The sequence below is a fragment of the Petromyzon marinus genome, chromosome 76, assembly GCF_048934315.1.
Source record: "Petromyzon marinus isolate PM22_M1 ecotype Great Lakes invasive population chromosome 76, UKy_Petmar_22M1.pri1.0, whole genome shotgun sequence".
In the NCBI taxonomy this organism is placed as follows: Eukaryota; Metazoa; Chordata; class Hyperoartia; order Petromyzontiformes; family Petromyzontidae; genus Petromyzon; species Petromyzon marinus.
In genome coordinates, this window is record NC_133742.1 from 2491858 (window position 1) to 2507463 (window position 15606).

General features: G+C 55.3%; 1 protein-coding gene across 1 annotated transcript in view; it reads right to left on the reverse strand.

Annotated features, from left to right (window-relative positions):
- Positions 1–15606, reverse strand: part of LOC116957550 (uncharacterized) — a 453026-nt gene that overhangs the window by 157676 nt on the left and 279744 nt on the right. The window lies entirely within an intron of this gene.

The window sequence follows — 15606 nt, forward strand, 5'->3', positions numbered from 1 at the left end:
AGAGAGGCGACTCACAGAGAGGCGACTCACCATGCCTCGTGTGGGCTTGCTCTGCACGTGCCTTCTACACGGTATGCTGCTCACCAGGTGAGAGAGTCAGTGTGTGTGTCAGTGTGTGTGTGTGTCAGTGTGTGTGTGTCAGTGTGTGTCAGTGTGTGTGTCAGTGTGTGTGTGTCAGTGTGTGTGTGTGTCAGTGTGTGTGTCAGTGTGTGTGTCAGTGTGGTCAGTGTGTGTGTGTCAGTGTGTGTGTCAGTGTGTGTCAGTGTGTGTGTCAGTGTGTGTGTGTCAGGTGTGTGTGTGTGTCAGTGTGTGTGTCAGTGTGTGTGTGTGTCAGTGTGTGTGTCAGTGTGTGTGTGTCAGTGTGTGTCAGTGTGTGTGTGTGTCAGTGTGTTGTGGTGTGTGTCAGTGTGTGTGTCAGTGTGTGTGTGTGTCAGTGTGTGTGTCAGTGTGTCAGTGTGTGTCAGTGTGTGTGTGTGTCAGTGTGTGTGTGTGTGTGGGGAGCGGTAGTGTAGCGGTTAGCGCTACGCTGCGCTATGAACTTGGCGACCCGGGTTCGATTCCCGCTCACGGCCAACACCAGTGACGATTATCTGAACCGGTCCCGGGCCTCCCCTAGGTCGACTCAGCCTCAAATGAGTACCTGGTGCGGTGTGTAAACATCGCCACTAGGGAGACAAAGGCGGTCGGGCGTGGTGCTGGCCACCCACCCCCTCGTGTACCGATCCGGCCTTCATAGGTGCTCGCTAACAGCACTTGCCCCTACAGTCTGTTAAGGCTATACGGGGGATCTTTGTCTTTGTCTTTTGTGTCAGTGTGTGTCAGTGTGTGTCAGTGTGTGTCAGTGTGTGTGTGTCAGTGTGTGTCAGTGTGTGTCAGTGTGTGTGTGTGTGTCAGTGTGTCAGTGTGTGTCAGTGTGTGTGTGTCAGTGTGTGTGTGTCAGTGTGTGTGCGTCAGTGTGTGTGCGTCAGTGTGTGTGCGTCAGTGTGTCAGTGTGTGTGTGTCAGTGTGTGTGTGTCAGTGTGTGTGTGTCAGTGTGTGTGTGTCAGTGTGGAGCGGGTGTCGTAGCGGTTAGCGCTACGCTGCGCTACGAACCTGTCCACCCGAGTTCGATTCCCACTCATCAGTGACGATTCTCTGAACCGGTCCTGGCACTCACCTCGGTCGAATCAGCCTCAAATGAGTAGCTGGTGTAGCGGTGTCGTGTAGTAGTGAACATCGCCACTAGGGAGACAAAGGCGGCTGGGCGTGATGCTGGCCACCCACCCCCTCTGTGTGTGCCACAGTGCCGGTAGCCTTCATTGGTGCTGGATTCCAGCAGGGTTATCAAGAAGGGCCCATTGCCACACACACACAGCGGGTGCTGTGGTGACAAGGGAGATGTTAATTACCTCGCCTGCTATGCAAGAGGTGGTGGGTTCGATCCCTACCCCTGATGATGCCTGCTGCTGCTGTATATTTGAAGTCTGCGTCTCTCTCTCTCTCATCATCCTCACGGTGGCTTTGAGATGTTAACTACCTCGCCTGGTACGCAGGAGGTCGTGACTTTACGCAATAGAACCAAAGAGTATGGATCCTAGCAGTCACGAAAGCTTTAAATCTATAATTATATGTAAGTGTTTGGGTGATTTTTTTAAAAATTACCTTTCTCGTACTTTGCACTGCTAGTGTGTTTGTTTTGTGTCTTTGGTGCTGTAACTTCATTACCCCGTGCCCCGGCTGGACATCTGTGACTAAAAGAGCTTCATAGCTCATCGGATTCTTTGCAAAAGGTTTTTATTTGGTGTATGAAACCTTATTCTTATTTTTTTCATGCTCTGATATTGGCAAAAAGGTCCCATTACGTGTGTGTGTATGTGTGTGTGTATGCAGATATTTTTTGTAATATTTTTTGATGTGGTTTAGTGGTAATTTATTGAAAGTGGAGGGGTTACCAGCCCCTCACTGGAAGCTCGTGAAGGACGCTACTGGGCAGTTGGAGGCAGTCGCCCTCCAACAACAACGGAGGGCGGAGGAGCGACGCTCACAACAACGAGCGGAGCGCCGGGTGGCTAAAGCACAGCAGGTTGGCACAGTAGGAGGCACAGGTGGTGCATCAGCCAGTCATCTCAGTCAGTCGACCCGTGGCACCTGGGTCTGCCCCGTGACCTCCTGCCAGCGGGCGCTCGACACTTCACGTGGCCTCAAGATGCACGTGGCCTGGCACAAAACGTCTTGGTGACGTCACCGCCACTTAGTGGCGAATGGCGGTCGTTGTCTTATGTATGTAGAACTTCTTTCGCAACTGCCGTACGTAGCCCACCGCGCTAATCAGAGGTGCGGGGGAAGGACGACAATTGGCTCGACGATTTCTCAAGCATTGGCTACACGCGCATGGAAAGACTCGGCTTGGGAGTGAGAACGTGGACACCCTAGGCATTGTTGGAGGGGGACCATTATCTTCGCCCGCGTCGTGTGGATAGATGGAGAGTTGAGAGATCATCCCAACATCCTCCTCCAGTTGTGCAGCGACGTCAGCGGGACGAGGGGGAGCGGAGGTCAGCAGCGAGCGGCTCGGAGAAGGTTGTCTGGAGCTGTGAATCTCAGAAGGAGAGAGGCTGGGAGATTGTCTGGAGCTGTGAATCTCAGAAGGGGAGAGTCTGGGAGATTGTCTGGAGCTGGGAATCTCAGAATGGGAGAGTCTGGGAGATTGTCTGGAGCTGGGAATCTCAGAATGGGAGAGTCTGGGAGATTGTCTGGAGCTGGGAATCTCAGCATGGGAGAGTCTGGGAGATTGTCTGGAGCTGGGAATCTCAGAAGGGGAGAGTCTGGGAGATTGTCTGGAGCTGGGAATCTCAGAATGGGAGAGTCTGGGAGATTGTCTGGAGCTGGGAATCTCAGTAGGGGAGAGGCTGGGAGATTGTCTGGAGCTGTGAATCTCAGAAGGGGAGAGGCTGGGAGATTGTCTGGAGCTGGGAATCTCAGAAGGGGAGAGGCTGGGAGATTGTCTGGAGCTGGGAATCTCAGTAGGGGAGATTGTCTGGAGCTGTGAATCTGAGAAGGGGAGAGGCTGGGAGATTGTCTGGAGCTGGGAATCTCAGTAGGGGAGATTGTCTGGAGCTGTGAATCTCAGAAGGGGAGAGGCTGGGAGATTGTCTGGAGCTGGGAATCTCAGCAGGGGAGAGGCTGGGAGATTGTCTGGAGCTGGGAATCTCAGTAGGGGAGATTATCTGGAGCTGGGAATCTCAGAAGGAGAGAGGCTGGGAGATTGTCTGGAGCTGGGAATCTCAGAAGGGGAGAGGCTGGGAGATTGTCTGGAGCTGTGATTCTCAGAAGGGGAGATTGTCTGGAGCTGGGAATCTCAGAAGGGGAGAGGCTGGGAGATTGTCTGGAGCTGGGAATCTCAGAAGGGTGCTGGGAGATTGTCTGGAGCTGGGAATCTCAGAAGGGGAGAGGCTGGGAGATTGTCTGGAGCTGGAAATCTCAGAAGGGGAGAGGCTGGGAGATTGTCTGGAGCTGTGAATCTCAGAAGGGGAGATTGTCTGGAGCTGGGAATCTCAGAAGGAGAGAGGCTGGGAGATTGTCTGGAGCTGGGAATCTCAGTAGGGGAGATTGTCTGGAGCTGGGAATCTCAGAAGGAGAGAGGCTGGGAGATTGTCTGGAGTTGTGAATCTCAGAAGGAGAGAGTCTGGGAGATTGTCTGGAGCTGGGAATCTCAGTAGGGGAGAGGCTGGGAGATTGTCTGGAGCTGTGAATCTGAGAAGGAAAGAGGCTGGGAGATTGTCTGGAGCTGGGAATCTCAGAAGGGGAGATTGTCTGGAGCTGGGAATCTCAGAAGGGGAGAGGCTGGGAGATTGTCTGGAGCTCGGAATCTCAGTAGAGGAGAGGCTGGGAGATTGTCTGGAGCTGGGAATCTCAGTAGGGGAGATTGTCTGGAGCTGTCAATCTCAGAAGGGGAGATGCTGGGAGATTGCCTGGAGCTGGAAATCTCAGAAGGGGAGATTGTCTGGAGCTGGGAATCTCAGAAGGAGAGAGGCTGGGAGATTGTCTGGAGCTGGGAATCTCAGAAGGGGAGAGGCTGGGAGATTGTCTGGAGCTGTGATTCTCAGAAGGGGAGATTGTCTGGAGCTGGGAATCTCAGAAGGGTGCTGGGAGATTGTCTGTAGCTGGGAATCTCAGAAGGAGAGAGGCTGGGAGATTGTCTGGAGCTGGGAATCTCAGAAGGGGAGAGGCTGGGAGATTGTCTGGAGCTGGAAATCTCAGAAGGGGAGAGGCTGGGAGATTGTCTGGAGCTGTGAATCTCAGAAGGGGAGATTGTCTGGAGCTGGGAATCTCAGAAGGAGAGAGGCTGGGAGATTGTCTGGAGCTGGGAATCTCAGTAGGGGAGATTGTCTGGAGCTGGGAATCTCAGAAGGAGAGAGGCTGGGAGATTGTCTGGAGCTGGGAATCTCAGAAGGGGAGAGGCTGGGAGATTGTCTGGAGCTGGAAATCTCAGAAGGGGAGAGGCTGGGAGATTGTCTGGAGCTGTGAATCTCAGAAGGGGAGATTGTCTGGAGCTGGGAATCTCAGAAGGAGAGAGGCTGGGAGATTGTCTGGAGCTGGGAATCTCAGTAGGGGAGATTGTCTGGAGCTGGGAATCTCAGAAGGAGAGAGGCTGGGAGATTGTCTGGAGTTGTGAATCTCAGAAGCAGAGAGTCTGGGAGATTGTCTGGAGCTGGGAATCTCAGTAGGGGAGAGGCTGGGAGATTGTATGGAGCTGTGAATCTGAGAAGGAAAGAGGCTGGGAGATTGTCTGGAGCTGGGAATCTCAGAAAGGGAGATTGTCTGGAGCTGGGAATCTCAGAAGGGGAGAGGCTGGGAGATTGTCTGGAGCTCGGAATCTCAGTAGGGGAGAGGCTGGGAGATTGTCTGGAGCTGTGAATCTCAGAAGGAGAGAGGCTGAGAGATTGTCTTGAGCTGGGAATCTCAGTAGGGGAGATTGTCTGGAGCTGGGAATCTCAGTAGGGGAGATTGTCTGGAGCTGTGAATCTCAGAAGGGGAGATGCTGGGAGATTGCCTGGAGCTGGAAATCTCAGAAGGGGAGATTGTCTGGAGCTGTGACTCTCAGAAGGGGAGAGTCTGGGAGATTGTCTGGAGCTGTGAATCTCAGATGGGGAGAGGCTGGGAAATTGTCTGGAGCTGGGAATCTCAGAAGGGGAGAGGCTGGGAGATTGCCTGGAGCTGGAAATCTCTGAACGGGAGATTGTCTGGAGCTGTGAATCTCAGAAGGAGAGATGCTGGGAGATTGTCTGGAGCTGGGAATCTCAGAAGGGAAGAGGCTGGGAGATTGTCTGGAGCTGTGAATCTCAGATGGAGAGAGGCTGGGAGATTGTCTGGAGCTGTGAATCTCAGATGGAGAGAGGCTGGGAGATTGTCTCGAGCTGGGAATCTCAGTAGGGGAGATTGTCTGGAGCTGGGAATCTCAGAAGGGGAGAGGCTGGGAGATTGCCTGGGGCTGGGAATCTCTGAACGGGAGATTATCTGGAGCTGTGAATCTCAGAAGGAGAGAGGCTGGGAGATTGTCTGAAGCTGTGAATCTCAGAAAAAGAGAGGCTGGGAGATTTCTGGAGCTGTGAATCTGAGAAGGAGAGAGGCTGGGAGATTGTCTGGAGCTGGGAATCTCAGAAGGTGAGATCCTGGGAGATTGTCTGGAGCTGTGAATCTGAGAAGGAGAGAGGCTGGGAGATTGTCTGGAGCTGGGAATCTCAGAAGGTGAGATCCTGGGAGATTGTCTGGAGCTGGGAATCTCAGATGGGGAGAGGCTGGGAAATTATCTGGAGCTGGGAATCTCAGTAGGGGAGATTGTCTGGAGCTGTGAATCTCAGAAGGGGAGAGGCTAGGAGATTGTCTGGAGCTGGGAATCTCAGTAGGGGAGATTGTCTGGAGCTGGGAATCTCAGTAGGGGAGATTGTCTGGAGCTGGGAATCTCAGAAGGGGAGAGGCTGGGAGATTGTCTGGAGCTGTGAATCTCAGAAGGGGAGAAGCTGGGAGATTGTCTGGAGCTGTGAATCTCAGAAGGAGAGAGGCTGGGAGATTGTCTGGAGCTGTGAATCTCAGAAGGGGAGAGGCTGGGAGATTGTCTGGAGCTGTGAATCTCAGAAGGGGAGATTATCTGGAGCTGGGATTCTCAGAAGGAGAGAGGCTGGGAGATTGTCTGGAGCTGGGAATCTCAGTAGGGGAGATTGTCTGGAGCTGTGAATCTCAGAAGGAGAGAGGCTGCGAGATTGTCTGGAGCTGTGAATCTCAGAAAGGGAGAAGCTGTGAGATTGTCTGGAGCTGTGAATCTCAGAAGGGGAGAGGCTGGGAGATTGTCTGGAGCTGGGAATCTCAGAAGGGGAGAAGCTGTGAGATTGTCTGGAGCTGTGAACTGAGAAAGAGAGAGGCTGGGAGATTGTCTGGAGCTGTGAATCTCAGAAGGGGAGAGGCTGGGAGATTGTCTGGAGCTGTGAATCTCAGAACGGGAGAAGCTGGGAGATTGTCTGGAGCTGTGAATCTCAGAAGGAGAGAGGCTGAGAGATTGTCTTGATCTGGGAATCTCAGTAGGGGAGATTGTCTGGAGCTGGGAATCTCAGTAGGGGAGATTGTCTGGAGCTGTGAATCTCAGAAGGGGAGATGCTGGGAGATTGCCTGGAGTTGGAAATTTCAGAAGGGGAGATTGTCTGGAGCTGTGACTCTCAGAAGGGGAGAGGCTGGGAGATTGTCTGGAGCTGTGAATCTCAGAAGGGGAGATCCTGGGAGATTGTCTGGAGCTGGGAATCTCAGATGGGGAGAGGCTGGGAAATTGTCTGGAGCTGGGAATCTCAGTAGGGGAGATTGTCTGGAGCTGTGAATCTCAGAAGGAGAGAGGCTGGGAGATTGTCTGGAGCTGTGAATCTCAGTAGGGGAGATTGTCTGGAGCTGTGAATCTCAGAAGGGGAGAGGCTGGGAGATTGTCTGGAGCTGGGAATCTCAGTAGAGGAGATTGTCTGAAGCTGTGAATCTCAGAAGGGGAGAGGCTGGGAGATTGTCTGGAGCTGTGAATCTCAGAAGGGGAGAGGCTGGGAGATTGTCTGGAGCTGGGAATCTCAGATGGGGAGATTGTCTGGAGCTGGGAATCTCAGAAGGGGAGAGGCTGGGAGATTGTCTGGAGCTGTGAATCTCAGAAGGGGGGAGGCTGGGAGATTGTCTGGAGCTGGGAATCTCAGAATGAGAGAGTCTGGGAGATTGTCTGGAGCTGGGAATCTCAGAAGGGGAGATCCTGGGAGATTATCTGGAGCTGGGAATCTCAGAATGAGAGAGTCTGGGAAATTGTCTGGAGCTGGGAATCTCAGTAGGGGAGATTGTCTGGAGCTGTGAATCTCAGAAGGAGAGAGGCTGGGAGATTGTCTGGAGCTGGGAATCTCAGTAGGGGAGATTGTCTGGAGCTGGGAATCTCAGAAGGGGAGAGGCTGCGAGATTGTCTGGAGCTGTGAATCTGAGAAGGAGAGAGGCTAGGAGATTGTCTGGAGCTGGGAATCTCAGTAGGGGAGATTGTCTGGAGCTGGGAATCTCAGTAGGGGAGAGGCTGGGAGATTGTCTGGAGCTGGGAATCTCGGTAGGGGAGATTGTCTGGAGCTGTGAATCTCAGTAGGGGAGATTGCCTGGAGCTGGGAATCTCAGAAGGGGAGAGGCTGGGAGATTGTCTGGAGCTGTGAATCTCAGTAGGGGAGATTGTCTGGAGCTGTGAATCTCAGAAGGGGAGAGTCTGGGAGATTGTCTGGAGCTGGGAATCTCAGAAGGGGAGATTGTCTGGAGCTGTGAATCTCAGAAGGGGAGAGTCTGGGAGATTTTCTGGAGCTGGGAATCTCAGAATGAGAGAGTCTGGGAGATTGTCTGGAGCTGGGAATCTCAGAAGCGGAGACGTTGGCGAACGAGACGCGGGTTTGGAATCTGGCCACGAGTCTGCTGCCAAGCTTCAAGTCGCCGCTGTCAGCGCCGCGTGCGGGAGCCTCCAAATCGCAGTTGACGTCACAGCAGCTCGGTCCGGTGGACCGGAACGCGTGGGAGGCTTTTAGACTCTTCAAACAACTTTTATTGCCGCCAGCAGCAACAGCACTGGAGGCGATTCCGATACGGAACACACAAAGTCGCCAGCAACACAAACAACACGCAAAGTCGCCAGCAACACAAACAACAGACAAAGTCACCAGCAACACAAACAACAAAGTCACCAGCAACACAAACAACAAACGCTGTACATCCACGCGCTGTGGCGCTAAATGCGCCGCGCACAACACAAGATAAAAGTCACGTGGTGGTGGTGATTGTGGTGGTGGTGGTGATGGTGGTGGTGGTGATGGTGGTGGTGGTGATGGTGGTGGTGATGGTGGTGATGGTGGTGGTGGTGATGGTGGTGATGGTGGTGGTGATTGTGGTGGTGGTGGTGATGGTGGTGGTGGTGATTGTGGTGGTGGTGGTGATGGTGGTGGTGATGGTGGTGATGGTGGTGATGGTGGTGGTGATGGTGGTGGTGATGATGGTGGTGGTGGTGATGGTGGTGGTGGTGATGGTGGTGATGGTGGTGATGGTGGTGGTGGTGGTGATGGTGGTGGTGGTGATGGTGGTGGTGATGGTGGTGATGGTGGTGGTGGTGATGGTGGTGATGGTGATGGTGATTGTGGTGGTGGTGGTGATGGTGGTGGTGGTGATTGTGGTGGTGGTGGTGGTGATGGTGGTGGTGATTGTGGTGATGGTGATGGTGGTGGTGGTGATGATGGTGGTGGTGATGGTGGTGATGGTGGTGATTGTGGTGGTGGTGGTGATGGTGGTGGTGGTGATGGTGGTGGTGATGGTGGTGATGGTGGTGGTGATGGTGGTGGTGATGATGGTGGTGGTGGTGATGGTGGTGGTGGTGATGGTGGTGATGGTGGTGATGGTGATGGTGGTGGTGATGGTGGTGATGGTGATGGTGGTGATTGTGGTGGTGGTGATGGTGGTGATGGTGGTGATGGTGGTGATGGTGGTGGTGATGATGGTGGTGGTGATGGTGGTGGTGGTGATGGTGGTGGTGGTGATGGTGGTGATGGTGGTGATGATGGTGGTGGTGATGGTGGTGGTGATGGTGGTGATGGTGGTGATTGTGGTGGTGGTGATGGTGGTGGTGATGGTGGTGATGGTGGTGATGGTGATGGTGGTGGTGGTGGTGATGATGGTGGTGGTGATGGTGGTGATGGTGGTGATTGTGGTGGTGGTGGTGATGGTGGTGGTGATGGTGGTGGTGATGGTGGTGGTGATGGTGGTGATGATGGTGGTGGTGGTGATGGTGGTGGTGATGGTGGTGGTGATGGTGGTGATGGTGGTGGTGATGGTGGTGGTGATGATGATGGTGGTGATGGTGGTGGTGGTGATGGTGGTGATGGTGGTGATGGTGGTGGTGGTGATGGTGGTGGTGATGGTGGTGATGGTGATGGTGGTGATTGTGGTGGTGGTGATGGTGGTGGTGGTGGTGATGGTGGTGATGGTGGTGATGGTGATGGTGGTGGTGATGATGGTGGTGGTGATGGTGGTGGTGGTGATGGTGGTGGTGGTGATGGTGGTGATGGTGGTGATGATGGTGGTGGTGATGGTGGTGGTGATGGTGGTGATGGTGATGGTGGTGATTGTGGTGGTGGTGATGGTGGTGGTGGTGGTGATGGTGGTGATGGTGGTGATGGTGATGGTGGTGGTGATGGTGGTGATGGTGATGGTGGTGATTGTGGTGGTGGTGGTGATGGTGGTGGTGGTGATGGTGGTGGTGATGGTGGTGGTGATGGTGGTGATGATGGTGGTGATGGTGGTGGTGGTGATGGTGGTGATGGTGGTGGTGGTGATGATGGTTTTGGTGGTGGTGGTGATGATGGTGGTGGTGATGGTGGTGGTGATGGTGGTGATGGTGATGGTGGTGATTGTGGTGGTGGTGGTGATGGTGGTGGTGGTGATGGTGGTGATGGTGATGGTGGTGATTGTGGTGGTGGTGATGGTGGTGGTGATGATGGTGGTGGTGATGGTGGTGGTGATGGTGGTGATGGTGGTGGTGATGGTGGTGGTGATGATGGTGGTGGTGATGATGGTGGTGGTGGTGGTGATGGTGGTGATGGTGGTGGTGATGATAATGGTAGTGGTGGTGATGGTGGTGGTGATGGTGGTGATGGTGGTGATGGTGGTGGTGGTGGTGATGGTGGTGGTGGTGGTGGTGATGGTGGTGGTGATGGTGGTGGTGATGGTAGTGGTGGTGGTAATGATGGTGGTGGTGGTGGTGATGGTGGTGATGGTGGTGGTGGTGATGGTGGTGATGGTGGTGATGGTGGTGGTGATGGTGGTGATGGTGGTGATGGTGGTGGTGATGGTAGTGGTGGTGATGGTGGTGGTGATGGTGGTGATGGTGGTGGTGATGGTGGTGATGATTGTGGTGGTGGTGATGGTGGTGGTGGTGATGGTGGTGATGGTGGTGGTGGTAATGATGGTTTTGGTGGTGGTGATGATGGTGGTGGTGATGATGGTGGTGATGGTGGTGATGGTGATGGTGGTGATTGTGGTGGTGGTGATGGTGGTGGTGATGGTGGTGGTGATGGTGGTGATGGTGGTGGTGATGGTGGTGGTGATGATGGTGGTGGTGATGGTGGTGGTGATGGTGGTGATGGTGGTGGTGATGATGGTGGTGGTGATGATGGTGGTGGTGGTGATGGTGGTGATGGTGGTGGTGGTGATGATAATGGTAGTGGTGGTGATGGTGGTGGTGATGGTGGTGATGGTGATGGTGGTGATGGTGGTGGTGGTGGTGGTGATGGTGGTGGTGGTGGTGATGGTGGTGGTGATGGTGATGGTGGTGGTGATGGTGGTGGTGGTGGTAATGATGGTGGTGGTGATGGTGGTGGTGATGGTGGTGATGGTGGTGGTGATGGTGGTGATGGTGGTGGTGATGGTGGTGATGGCGGTGATGGTGGTGATGGTGGTGGTGATGGTGATGGTAGTGGTGGTGATGGTGGTGGTGATGGTGGTGATGGTGGTGGTGATGGTGGTGGTGATGGTGGTAGTGATGGTGGTGATGGTAGTGGTGGTGATGGTGGTGGTGATGGTGGTGATAGTGGTGATGGTAGTGATGGTGGTGGTGATGGTGGTGATGATGGTGGTGATGGTGATGGTGGTGATGGTGGTGGTGATGGTGGTGATGGTGGTGATGGTGGTGATGGTGATGGTGATGATGGTAGTGGTAGTGATGGTGGTGATGGTGATGATAATGATGGTAGTGATGGTGATGATGGTGATGGTGGTGATGGTGGTGATGATGGTGGTGATGGTGATGGTGGTGATGATGGTGGTGGTGATGGTGGTGGTGATGGTGGTGATGGTGATGGTGGTGATGGTGGTGGTAGTGATGGTGATGATGGTAGTGGTAGTGATGGTGGTGATGGTGATGATGGTAGTGGTGGTGATGATGGTAGTGGTGGTGATCATCGCAACACGCCACGTTGACGAGCGAGCGCTTCCGAACGTGAACACGAGGGTGGTGCCGTCCACTGCTGCTACAGAGAGGGGGGCTTGTCCGGCCCCCCCCCTACACCCCCAGCGTTCTAACAAGACGCGCTGCACATCACCGACACGTGTGTCTGTGTGTGTGTGTCACGTGGCGTGCTCCAGCCGGAGCCGCTCCTCGAGCAGGTCCCTGAACACCGCAATCAGCACAGAGCAGCCGTCAGTGTCGCCTTGCAGCGCCTCCTCCTCCTTCCCCCTTCTGTAACACTGCAGAGAAAGGGGCGAACGCGGTGCGAGGGAGGGAGCGAGGGAGCGAGGGTGCGTGGCATTAACCTCCCGAGGTATCGTCACGGTGCTATGGTGTCCCTCGGAGGCCGTGCGGGTAGCGGCGGCGCTGTTCCATGGCGGGGTGGTGGAGTTTTTTTGCGGGGCGAGCGGGGGTCTGGGAGCGTGGCGTCGGAGTGAGTTTCAGTGAGCGAGGAGCGGTGGGTGGCCGCTCAATGTAGCTGCTCAGGGTGGATGGGGAGAGGGAGGGGGGGTTGAGCCGAAGGGCAAACAGAGAGAGATAGAGAGAGAGAGACAGCAAAGATGATCACAAACCTGTCAGCCCCTTATCAGTGCCCTACCTTATTACAGGCCGATTCAGACACTTTATCGGTCACCCACTCGTACATCTCAACGTCCAGCCTACAAAGTCCCATCACGGGGGAGAAACACAAACACACTGCCACAAAAATCCACCCCCCCCCCCCAAATTACATTACTAATGATATTATCTTTTCCCCGTATCGAAACGGCTGTACGCCGAATGGACCTGAACACACAATTTCCCTGGACAAATTATACGGGCTAAACTGTATGGGTTGACATGTATGCATCTCTGTGGGTCTGTGCGTCTCTGTGGGGTATCTGTATGTCTCTGAATATCTCTGTGTGTCTCTGTGGGTCTCCATACCTGTCAACCCCTTATCGGTGGCCTACCTTTATTACAGACCAATTCAGACACTTATTGATCACACCCTGCCCCTTATACATCTCAACGTTCATCCTACAAAGTCCCATCACAAGGGAGAAGCACAACCAGACGCATGTTTATGGCCCGTATTTAAACGGCTGTGCGCCGTAAGGACCTGAAAACCTCAATTTCCCTGCACAAGAATGCAGGTTACATCGTACAGGTTAACAGCTATGGTCTAATAATTCACAGCCATGTCACAATCCACTGCGGCTATGTGGGTCTTTGTGGGCCTGTGGGTCTCTGTGGGGTCTGTGTGGGTCTCTGTGGGTCTCTGTGGGGTCTCTGTGAGTCTCTGCTGGGTCTCTGTGGATCTCTGTGGGGTCTCTGTGGGTCTCTGTGAGTCTCTGTGGGGTCTCTCTGGGTCTCTGTGGGGTCTCTGTGAGTCTCTGTGGGTCTCTGTGGGGTCTCTGTGGGGTCTCTGTGGGGTCTCTGTGGGTCTCTGTGGGGTCTCTGTGGGGTCTCTGTAGGGTCTCTGTGGGTCTCTGTGGGTCTCTGTGGGGTCTCTGTGGGTCTCTGTGAGTCTCTGCTGGGTCTCTGTGGATCTCTGTGGGGTCTCTGTGGGTCTCTGTGAGTCTCTGTGGGGTCTCTCTGGGTCTCTGTGGGGTCTCTGTGAGTCTCTGTGGGTCTCTGTGGGGTCTCTGTGGGGTCTCTGTGGGGTCTCTGTGGGTCTCTGTGGGGTCTCTGTGAGTCTCTGTGGGGTCTCTGTGGGGTCTCTGTGGGGTCTCTGTGAGTCTGTGTGGGGTCACTGTGGGTCTCTGTGGGGTCTCTGTGAGTCTCTGCTGGGTCTCTGTGGATCTCTGTGGGGTCTCTGTGGGTCTCTGTGAGTCTCTGTGGGGTCTCTCGGGGTCTCTGTGGGGTCTCTGTGAGTCTCTGTGGGTCTCTGTGGGGTCTCTGTGGGGTCTCTGTGGGGTCTCTGTGGGGTCTCTGTGGGGTCTCTGTGGGTCTCTGTGGGGTCTCTGTGGGGTCTCTGTGGGTCTCTGTGGGGTCTCTGTGGGGTCCCTGTGGGGTCTCTGTGCGTCTCTGTGGGGTCTCTGTGGGTCTCTGTGGGGTCTCTGTGGGGTCTCTGTGGGGTCTCTGTGGGTCTCTGTGGGGTCTCTGTGGGGTCTCTGTGGGTCCCTGTGGGGTCTCTGTGCGTCTCTGTGGGGTCTCTGTGGGTCTCTGTGGGTTCTCTGTGGGGTCTCTGTGGGGTCTCTGTGGGGTCTCTGTGGGGTCTCTGTGGGGTCTCTGTGGGGTCTCTGTGGGTCTCTGTGGGGTCTCTGTGGGTCTCTGTGGGGTCTCTGTGGGTCTCTGTGGGGTCTCTGTGGGTCTCTGTGGGGTCTCTGTGAGTCTCTGTGTGGTCTCTGTTGGTCTCTGTGGGGTCTCTCTGGGTCTCTGTGGGGTCTCTGTGGGGTCTCTGTGGGTCTCTGTGGGTCTCTGTGGGGTCTCTGTGAGTCTCTGTGAGTCTCTGTGGGTCTCTGTGGGGTCTCTGTGGGTCTCTGTGGGGTCTCTGTGGGTCTCTGTGGGGTCTCTGTGGGGTCTCTGTGGGTCTCTGTGGGGTCTCTGTGGGGTCTCTGTGGGTCTCTGTGGGGTCTCTGTGAGTCTCTGTGGGGTCCCTGTGGGTCTCTGTGGGGTCTCTGTGGGATCTCTGTGGGGTCTCTGTGGTCTCTCTGGGTCTCTGTGGGTCTCTGTGGGTCTCTGTGGTGTCTCTGTGGGTCTCTGTGGGGTCTCTGTGGGTCTCTCGGGTCTCTGTGGGGTCTCTGTGGGTCTCTGTGGGGTCTCTGTGGGTCTCTGTGGGTCTCTGTGGGTCTCTGTGGGGTCTTTGTGGGGTCTCTGTGGGTCTCTGTGGGTCTCTGTGGGATCTCTGTGGGTCTCTCTGGGTCTTTGTGGGGTCTCTGTGGGTCTCTGTGGGGTCTCTGTGGGGTCTCTGTGGGGTCTCTGTGGGGTCTCTGTGGGTCTCTGTGGGTCTCTGTGGGGTCTCTGTGAGTCTCTGTGGGTCTCTGTGGGGTCTCTGTGGGTCTCTGTGGGGTCTCTGTGGGGTCTCTGTGGGGTCTCTGTGGGTCTCTGTGGGGTCTCTGTGGGGTCTCTGTGGGTCTCTGTGGGGTCTCTGTGGGTCTCTGTGGGTCTCTGTGGCGTCTCTGTGGGGTCTCTGTGAGTCTCTGTGGGTCTCTGTGGGGTCTCTGTGGGTCTCTGTGGGGTCTCTGTGGGGTCTCTGTGGGGTCTCTGTGGGTCTCTGTGGGGTCTCTGTGGGGTCTCTGTGGGTCTCTGTGGGGTCTCTGTGGGTCTCTGTGGGTCCCTGTGGCGTCTCTGTGGGGTCTCTGTGGGTCTCTGTGGGTCTCTGTGGGGTCTCTGTGAGTCTCTGTGGGGTCTCTGTGGGGTCTCTGTGGGTCTCTGTGGGTCTCTGTGGGGTCTCTGTGGGTCTCTGTGGGGTCTCTGTGGGGTCTCTGTGGGGTCTCTGTGGGTCTCTGTGGGGTCTCTGTGGGGTCTCTGTGGGTCTCTGTGGGGTCTCTGTGGGTCTCTGTGGGGTCTCTGTGGGTCTCTGTGGGGTCTCTGTGGGTCTCTGTGGGTCTCTGTGGGGTCTCTGTGAGTCTCTGTGGGGTCTCTGTGGGGTCTCTGTGAGTCTCTGTGGGGTCTCTGTGGGGTCTCTGTGGGTCTCTGTGGGTCTCTGTGGGGTCTCTGTGGGTCTCTGTGGGTCTCTGTTGGGTCTCTGTGGGGTCTCTGTGGGGTCTCTGTGGGGTCTCTGTGAGTCTCTGTGGGGTCTTTGTGGGTCTCTGTGGGGTCTCTGTGGGTCTCTGTGAGTCTCTGTGGGGTCTCTGTAGGTCTCTGTGGGGTCTCTGTGGGTCTCTGTGAGTCTCTGTGGGGTCTCTGTGGGTCTCTGTGGGGTCTCTGTGGGGTCTCTGTGGGTCTCTGTGGGTCTCTGTGGGGTCTCTGTGGGTCTCTGTGGGTCTCTGTTGGGTCTCTGTGGGGTCTCTGTGGGGTCTCTGTGGGGTCTCTGTGGGTCTCTGTGGGGTCTCTGTGGGTCTCTGTGGGGTCTCTGTGAGTCTCTGTGGGGTCTCTGTGGGGTCCCTGTGGGGTCCCTGTGGGTCTCTGTGGGTCTCTGTGGGTCTCTGTGGGGTCTCTGTATGTTG